Here is a 7,429-nt window from a genome sequence, read left to right on the forward strand (position 1 = left end):
CCAAAATTCATGCTTTCTGACACAAAGATTTAAACCCTTTTCTCCATTTCTTGCTTTGGTTGGATTTTAAATTTTAAAATGATCATCCTAAAATGAACCAAATAATTCCAAGACTAAAGGTTTAGGATAGCAGGTTGTGCAACAAACCTTACTACAAAAAAATAAATAAATAAATAAAAGAAAGAAAGGAAAGACAGGCATTGTCCAGATAGTTCATCTAAACAAAGTATTTACCTTGAGAGTGGTCCCATCTGGAAAGCCTTTTCTTCAGGAGTTTTCAGGAACCCAAGGATGCATTAGTTTTCCTAAACAATTCCATGCTTGACCTGTAAAAGAACAGCCACCTATGAATATCTGCATAACAGTCTCTCCAAATGCTCACTTCCCTGTTTATTAATAGGAAGTTAGGTTTCATTTTGAATGTTAAAACTGACAAATAATGTACGATCTAGGTCAAGACAATAAACGTAACTTTGAACAAAAGAGATTAAGACATTGAATACAGACTAATTTATTGTCCAGCTACACAGACTCTTTAAGATCAAAATTACAACAACTATGTACAGTGTTGTACTCTCATACAACACGATTAAAAAAAAAAAAAAAAAAGTTGGTGGGGAGAGGTTTAAAGAGTAGACATAAAATTCCTCCTACTGCATAATGATTACTACTTAACATTTAAGTTTCACATCTATGTCATGCTTTTTTAAAAGGCTCTTATTAAAATTAATATAGCAACAACAGAAAGATCAAGCCATAGCAAAACCTTTTAAATGATATATGTAGCACCCTATGTCCCAAGAACTCCAGGAGGTTGGGGAGAAGAGAGAAAAAGCTAGCATACCAATTTTGGTTTCAGGCAATCTGTTTGTTTAAAAGCTAAGTTAATGGGCAGGCATAGTGCATATTTAAAACATCATCATTATCCATCATGATGATAACCCCACCACCATATGGCAGAAATATGCAGCAAGGAGTGCCTCAGCTGATCTCAGCTTCCCAATGAGTAAAAGGTGAAAAGTATGCTCTAATTAGGGGTTAAAGTAAGAAGAGAGTAGAGGAATTTCCTACTCAGCTCTGCCTGGCTGAAAAGCATTCCCCATTCCTGGCATGGAGGAGAATGGGAAAAGTTCCTTTCATGTTTTAATTAACATTAACTACTGCTTTCAGATAACCACATCTGAGGATTTTAAAATATTGTCACCAGCATCAGCCAACAGAAAGACTGAAGCACGTCCTACGCCTATAGCAGTTCTCACTTCTGCAGAAATGCTTGGCTAAAAGAAAGTTTTCATGAGAACTTCTAGTTCTTAGGACTGCTGCAATGCACTATCCAACCGAGAAGGAGAAAGATGCAAATGTCTCTTGAAAAGTTCAGGGTCTAAAGGAAGAGTTGTCACAGCCTCTAGGCCAGAAACAGATAGTGGAATGCACTCTGGACCACTGTCACGACTCAAGAATCTAGAAACAATGAGTCCACTAGGACTATTCAGATGAAACCTTGACAAAGAAGCAGGCAAATATCCTTAAATAATGTATAAAAGACAATTTTAAATTATTCTCCTAAATATTTCTCAAAATGAGGAGGAAAAATATGATCTGGCTTCACTGAACAGTACCAAGTTTTCACTCCCTTTAATAAGGAAGAGAAAGATTAGGTTATATCACCCTGGTCAAAGTAAATGTAGCTTCAAATGGCATAACCTAGTGAAGAACAGGTTCTGAGATCGTTTTCCTTCAATTTCACTTACAGATCAAGTTGCCCTGATGAAGAACTTAACTTTAACAAAACATTACAAGCTTTATTCAAGATCAGACTTATGATCCACAAGTAAAGAGAGCAGGTAGGAGGAAGGGAAGCAGAAATCTACTTTTTGAAAAGTACAATAATCTTCTAGGTTTCCTTCAGTAATCTTTTTTTCCTCCCTACTATAAGTTTGTGGAATGCCTTCTTTTCAAATGTTAACATCTTTTCATTATAAGTTTACCACATATCTAAAACAAAAAGTACCAAGAGAAGCAAGCTTTACAAAAAACAAAAGCAAAAAACCCCAACCAAACAAAAAAATTAAAAAAAAATGTTCTCAACCATAGCATAATACTATCCAGGCAGAATTTCCTTGATCCAACTTTAAATGATTGGGGTGGTGGGAAGCAGGGTTGTGACAATGGAAAGAGCAAGAGCAAGTGTAAAAAAAAAAAAGTTTTGCTTTTTCTGGAAACAAATTTGTGGAACTACTTAAAAAACATTTTATATTGGGGGGGGGGGGGGGGGGGGGGGCAAAAACTGTTTTGTTTGGGGGGGGGGGGGGGGAGGGGAGCGGGGAGAGGAGATGGGAGGGAGAAGGAAAGAAGAAGCCGTCCTTAATTCCAGAACTATTTGCTTTAGAATATAGAATGCCATATAGAAAAAAAAAACCTGTAGTTTCTCTAAGACTACTGAGCTGAATGTGTTGGATATGATGGAAACCTAAAAGTAAATAAATACTGTATGGTACCATGACCAATCTGAATAGGACAAGCTCTTGGGATAAGAAAGATAATGGATTTCTTCCTCTGAAACAGAGCCTGCTTATTCACTTGAATGTGATTGTTTCAATTTCCAGAACTTCAAAATTTTAATCAGAAGAGAAAAAGTCAGTACCCACAAACCCTAACGTTCATCTCAAAAAACACAAATAGCATCAGAGAGCCATAGTATCAATCAGATGTCGAAAGAAACTAGAAGTTGTGCGTGCTTCCTGTGAGCCACAGTTTTGAGTCAATTCAAAATCCAAAACTTTCCCATATTTGTTTAAAAAATTACTGCAAACCAGTTATGAAAATGCATTTTATAAGCAGATCTCCTTTATTCCCAAAATCATTCCTTTTCTCCTCAAATAAGTATTCAAGCAGGAAGAACCACAGTCTTTCTATGTGAGAATTAGAAAGTTTTATTTATATTAATTTATTTACTTATTTTTAGCAACCAGCTTCTCTGAAGCTGATTCCCAGAGAAAAGGTTCTCTTTCAAACAGGCTGCTACTTCTCTAGCTTTCTTCTGATGTCTCTAGAACAGAACTTTCCTTTTTTCTTCTTTTGTAAAGAAAGGCTTACATTTTTTGTTTGGCATCTTTCTCAAAAGTTTTAGTAATAAAATCATACCGCTTAACAACATTTTCAAAAACAATTTACATTCCTATACAGGAGAAGACATCACTAGTTTCCTTCACCTAAGGTGAGACTGAAGAAACCTTTTTCTGTAAATAGGTCAACTCAGGAAAAAATAGTGTATATTATGCTTTTGTTAAAACATCAAGCCAAATAAAAGGCAACAGAAAACAAAGTAAATAACATGCACTTAAACTTTCTGAAATCCAGACAGTAGATAAGTTTTGTCCACAAATCTATGAGGCTTTCAATTAACCAGCCCAGACTGTTACAACACAAACATTCACCTTTATCAAGAGAATTGCACTGCCCTTTAGATTCCTGTCAGTGCCTTCTTACAGCACGAGATCTTCCTTCAAACAAGAAAGCAAGAAAGGACTATTTCCAGGGAAACTGAATGCCAATCTGAAGATATTTTCATCAAATATTGCTGGATTTCAATGAAGTATTTCATTGTCAAACACAAATATCAAAAACACTTTGACAGCATCAAAGAATAAGGGAAATGCACATATTCATAAAACCGTCTTCTCCCTGTTACATACACATTACAATACTTTTTAGAAACTTAATTCTGTTTCCATTGGTAACCGGAACAGATTAGCAGCAGTATTAAGCAGTGTACATTCTAGCTTTTCATTTTGGGGGGCGGGAGGGGGATTTTCTTGGTGCAAGTCCATCCCTTACATCACTCTTTCAAGTTTATACTGTAGGCTTGCCTTCTCCTCCTCTTTAAATCCTATATTCTATCAATACCCTGAGTAACAGGTGCAGGTAATCCTTGTTTGCCTATCATTCTCCATTAAACCTCATATCCACCAGTAATAAATTAATTTATATTCAGATACCTGCCCACAAAATTCCAAAACATTACTAACTGGAAGCTGTTAAAACTTAACATAATACTCTTCTTGACTATAACCAGTCTGTCGCAATTGACTTGCAAGCCTACAGGTTCTGGGATTGACTCTAGTCAATGTATCTAAGTTTGATTTAGAAGGCAGATCCCAGAAAAAACAAACCTCTCAACTCAGCACTTCCTCCAGATGTGACACCTCACACCAACCACCCTAGACCTTAACCCTACGGTTCCAGATCTTCCATGTCTCTGGTCACGTACATACTTCTTCCAGTGCTTCACCTAGTCTGTAGACTCTCTGGACTTCTAATTCTTTTGGGAACAACATGACAGGAAAGCAAGGAATACAGGCTTGGGGTAAGAATTTCCTACACACCATGATTTTACTGATAAAAGCACTGAAGGTTTCTGAAATCCACAGAAGTCCTGAGTTTCACCCTCCCCTAATTTGATTTTACTCCTTCTGAGAGTCTGGCATTTGTCAGCATTGACTGGGCAGTTTTTCCATTGCTTTCTTTTATACAAGCCATTCTTAGAAACAGCAATGGTAAGAACCTGCTGCCAAGCACATTGTCCATCTCCTGGCCATATGCTCAGCTTGACCATTCCGGCACCCTTCCTAGTTGTTCCCCCGTCCTCAGACTCCTTTATAGAAAACCAAACAAACATTCATAATCCCTGAATCTCAGCTGGTTTCACCCTATGAGACATTTGAGTTTGATAGCTCCAGAATGCAGTTTAAGGTTTTACCTTACTGGCCCTACAATGAGGTATCAAGCCCCTTTGCCAGTCAAGGCAGCTGTCTGGAATGCAATTCTATGGGCTTGCCTTGGGCAAGTTTAGACAGGTATTCAAAGCATAATACAAAGAGGAGTTCATAATTTGATACAGGCACATCCCACTCAGTCACAGATAGGATTAATAGCGCTCCAATTTTCACTGTTCTATTGGTATTATTTAATGTAAATACATAAAAAGGAGGGGGTTTTTTTAGATTAGCTATATTACCTACTTACAAATAAGGAAGAAGAATTCCCCCTGGAAGGGCAGTGTGATAAGCCATAACCAAGCAGGCCTGTGTCTTTTTTAACAAAGCTCAGATGAAGCAAAAACTACAAGCAAGTAAGATCAGCACTGCAGTTCACTCAGGTTTGAACTCTGTGACAACCTTTAGTGAACCATTGCTTTTTTATCATTTTTTTCCTCTTGGTGTCTTGTACAGAATGACAGATTCAAGAGAAAAAACAGCTGACAAATACTGCAGGTGGCATATTTAACATTCAAATCAGCCATTGAAGTTTACCATATGAAAACATTTCTGCTTCTTCAAACAGTATGGTTTTTGTTATCATAATAACCCCAAACCTCTTATTCTTCAACTTCTGCCTTTTTTTTTTTTTTTTTTTTTTTAAGGAGCACCTGGCAACTAGAAAAAGAAACTTCATTTTCATCTGAAAATCTATTTACCTACTACAGGTACAAGTCATCCTTAGCATTAGGAGTACAATTATCCAGTTTGGTTACACTGGACATTTGACAGCCCTTGATATTCAACACATTCGTGATCTAAAGAGACCAAGTGAGGTGATCTCACCTCCAACAGATAACAATCCAGGAGAACTGGCCAGTCCAAAAGAAGGGCAGGAGAGCCCATTCACCTTCTAATGCACAATCACTAATCCCTTGTACAACCTTTGCACATACATATGTAATACTAAATGCATCATCCACTGGTTCTACTGCTTCAAAGTCAGTATTTGTTCCCGCTCATAAGGGAATGGGGACAGGTTAAAAGAGTAAGATTCCTCCACCAGAAGTTTAAGAGCAAAGAAATTGCTCCAGCAGCAGAAAACCCATATCTGTACTAAATTTTAGGTGCACTGTATGAGAGCTCACCATGACAGGTCAATTCCTGTTCCCCTTGCAGAAACCCCTCCTCAGATGCCATAAAACCATATGATGATTCTCACATGCCACAGAAGCAGGCCATTCTCACATCAGAAAACTTTTGTTTGTCCTCCGGGGGAAGGTGTGCGTGTGCGCGTGGCACTCCAGTGCCAAGTCCCATAAACAGCAATTCAGAATTGAACAATGAAGACACAGGCTTGGTACCACCCACTAGGAAGAGAGCGCAGATGGCCTCATTTCAGAAGGGAGGCTATTTTTTCCTCACAAGAAATTTAGTAGATTAGATTGCTCTTTTTATAAACAAACTCCATCCCTTATCTGAAAACGTCCCCTGCCATGACTCGGTTCAATTCCAAGTGGCCTGGGAAGTCCCAACCCAACGCCCAGCAGACATATGCTCTCAAAACATTACTACAATCTACCAATTCAGGCACAACTCCTGAAGGGGTGGGGGCAGAAAAAAAGATACTGTTCAATCAGCTCACTCTTCCACCCACCAACAGCATGGGCCAACGGTATCCCAGTCCCGTCCCACCCCCCCAACTCCATAGCTCTGAGAGACTGTCAACGTGTGTCCAGCCCTCCCAGCCTTTCATGGTTACTTTAAACTAAAAAGAAAGACTCAAAAGTAACCCCCCCACAAAAGAAAAAACTAAGTGTCTGTCCTCACAAAAGCCTTTTTTTTAAAAAAATCCTACCGACTTGCCCTCAACCCCAAAAGTACATGGCTATAGCTTGTGCTGTTCAAACTCCTACCAAAGGAAAATAAGCCCTCAAAGGTTCGGGGGGAGGGGGAGATGAGTCACCCTTGAAGGGTTTTGGGGACAGCAGCAGCGGTCTCAAGTTCCAGCAAGGGAAGTTTAGGTTAGATAGGAGGAAAAACTCTCTCACTAGGAGGGCAGTAAAGCATGGGAACAGGTTACCCAGAGAGGCTGTGGCATCTCCATCCTCAGAGGCTTTTAAGTCCCAGCTAGACAAAGCCTTGGCTGGGCTGATCAGCTTGGGGATGGTCCTGCTTGGAGCAAGGGGTTGCACTAGATGCCCCCCTCACCCCACCCTGCTCCGCTGCGATTCTCTGGTACCAAAATGCCTCTCAAACAACTCACCAAGACACCCTCATGGACCCAGAGGGACTGATTTTCCATCTCCAGCTCCCTCTGTGCCAAAATGAAGTTTATTTCCTACCTACAGGGACTCTGAACCATCTTTAATTTGCCCTGAGCCTGCAGAAGGGCACCCAAGCCCAAAAGCTTACAGAAAGATATATATATTTTGGCGGTCTCCTAGTTAGCCTAATAAAAGGTATGGTCTCCGAACCAGGGGTTGTAGATTTCCGCATGTCTTGAAGTCCCAACCTTCTGCTTCAGAGGACAGGAAGCCGCCCCCCTCCCCGGGGGGCTGCACATTGGGGAACTTAAAGTGATGAGAAGGCACTTTTGGGAAGAGAAAGGAGAAGGGGAAGGGGGGAGGAGGGAACGCGTCTCCCAGCCCCACAGCAGGGGAGGGGGGATG

At 39.8% G+C, this 7,429-nt stretch overlaps 1 protein-coding gene across 3 annotated transcripts in view; it reads right to left on the bottom strand.

Moving 5' to 3' along the window:
* The window catches only part of NRIP1 (nuclear receptor interacting protein 1), a 93,580-nt gene extending 87,656 nt beyond the window's left edge, over positions 1–5,924 (bottom strand). For 2 of the 3 annotated variants that reach the window (XM_025203328.1, XM_025203327.1), the window contains exons 1-2: positions 5,906–5,923; positions 235–326 (exon numbers count right to left, since the gene is read on the bottom strand). The gene's annotated coding sequence lies outside the window, so the exon portion shown is untranslated. Of the gene's footprint in view, positions 1–234; positions 327–5,905 lie in introns of all 3 variants that reach the window. The other variant, XM_006022913.3, reaches the window with a different exon arrangement.
* Between the last annotated feature and the right edge of the window lie 1,505 nt (positions 5,925–7,429).

This window comes from Alligator sinensis, unplaced genomic scaffold (genome assembly GCF_000455745.1).
Source record: "Alligator sinensis unplaced genomic scaffold, ASM45574v1 scaffold486_1, whole genome shotgun sequence".
Classification (NCBI taxonomy): Eukaryota; Metazoa; Chordata; order Crocodylia; family Alligatoridae; genus Alligator; species Alligator sinensis.